At 30.8% G+C, this 4,617-nt stretch overlaps 1 pseudogene; it reads right to left on the bottom strand.

The window, feature by feature from the left end:
- Window positions 1–472: 472 nt before the first annotated feature.
- LOC141559642 (signal recognition particle subunit SRP54 pseudogene) lies at window positions 473–1,646 on the bottom strand (annotated as a pseudogene).
- Window positions 1,647–4,617: the final 2,971 nt, after the last annotated feature.

Here is a 4,617-nt window from a genome sequence, read left to right as displayed (position 1 = left end):
AATATCTTAATTATACTGTGCTACATGCAACTTTAGAAATTCATATTAAAGGCAGTAGACCTGTTTTCCACAAATAGCTTCATTCTTGAGGTATGGTATTAGCTCTACATTTTGCCTTTCTGCATGCCATTTTTGAAAATTAAGATTTCAGACTACAAAGAAAGTTAACAACCCCTTTGATTACAACTACTTTAAAGTTTATTTACAGAATTTTTCTTGCAACATCATGTAACAATTGACTCAGACTGTTTACAAATATAATGATTACCTTTTGAGACAAATAATTAAAAACTAAATACTAAATTTTACATCACTATTTGTTTCACTTGACAAGTGAAGTTTTGAGACAGAAATTAATAAGAGGTGTTCTCTTAAGGAAAAAATATATATATATATATATATATATATATATATATATATGATTTCCAGAAAACCTCAGGAACTCAGAAGCCTGAAAAGAAGTCTGAAGAGCTCAAACTCCCAAATATTCTTCAATCCTCTCAAAAAAAGTGAGAGAAAACAAAGGGGAGTCCATTATCATTATTGACTTGCTCATAAAATATGTTTCCAAACTGGGGATCATACCTAACATTTGACCTAATGGCCCATTTTCATGATGTTTTGGAATTGTTCATACATATCTTTCAGTGTAAACTATGTTCCAACTTTTCTATAAGTGCTTCATTGTTATCCAACTTCAATTCATTGACTTTTTATCTTAGTTCTTCAATATCATCTATACCAAGACATTTGCTAATGAAAAGCTACATTTTAAGATTCAAAGTCATCTGTATGCTCTCGAGTATCAATGAAAATTATCAGACATTTTGTGACAGCTACTGTACTAAGTGTATCATCATCTTTTGGATGGTCAAAAAGTTTTGTTACAATTACAGAGGCTACATCTATTTTTATCTTTGAAAGTCTTACTTGTGCTTCAAAAATTTGACCAATGGAGGCATCTACTACATAAACAATGTTATCAAATTGTATAGCATTTAGCTACTGGGAACATTTCTTCAAACAAAGAATCTTCTTATTTATTACAGTCACTTGTATCAACAATAATAATATCAGAGTTCTCATTTTTGAATTTTTCTATACCTTCAGAGGGCAGTGATTACAGGCTTCATCAGTAAAGGTTCCATAGAAAGGAATTCTTGCTTTAGTAGTATTCTGTATTAGTTGGTCTTATTGTGTCTGCATATATCAAACAAGTCTTCTAACCTTTTCTCTGGTAATAATAGCCTAACTTGCAACATGTGGTTTTACCACTACCCTGCAAACCCAACAAACATAATAACATTTGTTTTCCTTTGGTTGGTGTCCAGGCTTTCACTCCAGGGTCTACAGAGCTTCACAAGTTGCTTAAATACAGCATGCTGAATCATTTTTCTTTTGTTTAGACCAGATGCCATTTCTTTAAGATCAATAGCACACTTGATATTTTCTCAGAACTGCTTCACCAACTTAATATTAACATCAGTTTCCAATAAAGGCTGTAACAGACTTCTTATTCTTATTTATTTATTCATTATATTATTTATTCTTATTCTTACAAACTTTATAAACTCTTCATTGATAATGGTGCAGCTCAATTATCATAGTGCTATGGTAATTTTCCCCCCAAGATCTACTAACGCCATTTAAACAGTTTAATACAACTTTAAAAGGTGATATCTGGACAGGTAGAGTAAGCACTACAGCTTACCCTGTTCTGCCAGGGAAGAAGATAAGAGTTGGAGAGATGAATAGGCAGAAATGGAATGGTGACCTCCCAACTCCCTGACTGAATATGGGAAAGAGACCCTCTACCTCTCTAATTATATCCCACACAGACTGGACACACTGAAATCCTAAACCTGCTTGTCATTTCTTATAAGGCAATACTATTCCATCACAATCATATACCATAGCTTGGTCAGCCACTTTACATATGCCCTTGATCCCATCCTCCAGAAGGCTACTCACTCTCTAATTTTAAATATCTCCTAACAATAAATGGATTTACTTTATATCCTACTACTTGATTTTGTCTATTATAAATACCTAAATTAGCTATAGGACAAATAAAGAAAGATGCTATCTGTATCCAGAGAAAGAACAAATAAATAGAGCATATATAGAATAATGAATAATGTAACATATAAATTATATATATATATATATATATATATATATATATATATATATATATATATATATACAGAGAGAGAGAGAGAGAGAGAGAGAGAGAGAGAGAGAGAGAGAGAGAGAGAGAGAGAGAGAGAGAGAGAGAGAGAATAATAGTTGCAATTGCTGGGGGAGAGGAGAAAGTAAGAAAAAAAAGAAATTAACATGAAAAATTTGTTGTATATTTGAAATGAATACCAAATTGTTTATAGTAGATTTGCAATCATTTTTATGCTAAAGAAATGCTTATTTTACTCCATAAATTAAATATGAAATTTAAAATATATATAGCAGCTCTTTTCATAGTAATCAAAAATGGGAAATTAAGGGACAATTCTCCTATTGGGGAATGGCAAAACAAATTTTGATATATTAATGTAATGAAAAGCTATGTTCTGTAATAAATTATTAAATGGATAGTTTCAGTGGAAATGGGGAAATTATTCTGAAGAAAGATAAATTGAAGTGAACAAAAGTAGGACAATAATTCATAATGATAAAGACATAATAGTGAAAAGATATTTTGAAAGACTAGAACTCTGATTAACACAATGATAAAGCATAAATTCAAAATAACAAATATAATGCATAACCACTAACTCCAGACAGAGAAATGATTAAGTTAAATAATTAAAATGAAGACACATATTTTTGGGACATGGCTAATGTGAGAAATAATTTTGCCAGATCATATAGATAATTTATTGAATGATTTGGGGCGGTGGGGAGGTTTTGTTTTAAATTTGCTTAATGAGAAGGGACAGTAGATAGTGGGAAAGACAGATTAAATTTTTTTTCCTCTCAACAGTATTTTATTTTTTTCAATTGCATGCATCTAAAGGTAGTTTTTAGCATTTGTTTCTGTAAGCTTTTGTGTTCCAAATTTTTTCTTCTCCCCTTCCTCTTTCCTCTCTCCTCAAGACAGCAAGTAATCCATATAAAATCCTTCTAAACACATTTTCATATTTGTGATGTTGTGCAAGAAAAAAATCAGACCCAAAGGGGGAAAATATGAGAAAAAGCAAACAGACAGACAAACAAACAAACAGAAAAAGGTGAAAACAGTATCCTTTGATACACATTCAGTCTTTGTAGTTCTCTCTTAATGCATATGGCGTTTTCTATCCCAATTCCATTATAATGGACAGATCAAATTTTAAAAAATCTTGTTATTTTGGAGAAAAATCATGAACCGTTTCCTTTTCTACTGTCTTCAATCATATCATTTTTCTATCCTTAAAATATCTGCTTTAAAGTCTGCTATGCTCTCAGTTATTCTAAATCTCTCCTCCCTTTCTCAGCCAAATTTTAAAAAATATTTTATTTTTTCCTTAATTTCATGTAAAGACAATTTTTAACATAAAACATAAAAAACATAAAAACATTAACATAAAAAATAAACATTAATAAATTATTTTAACAAGTAATTTGAATTTCAGTTTTCTCTCTCTCTCCCTTCCCTCTCCATCCTTGAGATAGTAAGATATTTGGTATAGGTTATACATGTGAATTATGCAAAAAATGATATTAGTCATGTTATGAAATAAGACACAGAACCAAAGAAAAATATACACATACATATGCAAACACACATAAACGATACAAGAAATGGAAAAATATGTGCTTTTATTTGCATTCAGGGAATCTGAATATGAATAACATTATTTCATCAGGAGTCTTGGAATTTTCTTGTATCACTGTATTGCTGAGTATAACTAAGCAATTCGGAGTTAGGCATTGTTATTGAGTACAATGTTCAACTGGTTCTGCTCATTTTACTTTGCTTTGGTTCATGTATGTCTCTTCAGGCTTGACTGAAATCTTCATCATTTCTTGTAACACAATAATATTCCTTTATAATCATATACCATAGTGTAGCCATTTACCAATTAATAGGCTCCTCCATTTCCAATTCTTTTCCACTATGAAAAAGCTACTATAAATATTTTTGTACAAATAGTCTTCCCCTTGCCCCTTTAATGTCTTTGGGATACAAACCTAGTAATGGTATTCTTTGTCAAACTTATAGAAAAAGCTTTTTATATTTGTTGTCTCTAATTCCTTTTCTTTCCTCAATTCTTTGCAAATTGGCTTCTAAATTCATCACTCAACTGAAACTGCTCTCTCCCAAGTTATCAATAATCTTTTAACTTAAATATTTGATGATCTTTTTTTTCTCAGTTTCCATTTTCTTGATTTCTTGGTTGAATTAGAAATTATTGATTACATTCTCTTGAATGTGCTCTTCTTTGGATTGTTGTGAGTTTTTTTTCTGGTTCTCCTCCTACCTGTTTGATTGTTTCCTCTTAGTTTCCTCTGCTGGCTCATCATCTATATTGTGCCTTCTAACCATAGTTCTGTCTTGATCCTATATCTCATCTTTCTCTATATATACTTTCATTTGCTGATTTAATCATCTCCCATAGGTTGAATTATCATCTCTTT

The sequence above is a fragment of the Sminthopsis crassicaudata genome, chromosome 3, assembly GCF_048593235.1.
Source record: "Sminthopsis crassicaudata isolate SCR6 chromosome 3, ASM4859323v1, whole genome shotgun sequence".
NCBI classification, from domain to species: Eukaryota; Metazoa; Chordata; class Mammalia; order Dasyuromorphia; family Dasyuridae; genus Sminthopsis; species Sminthopsis crassicaudata.
This window is presented reverse-complemented; position numbering and strand designations above follow the sequence as displayed.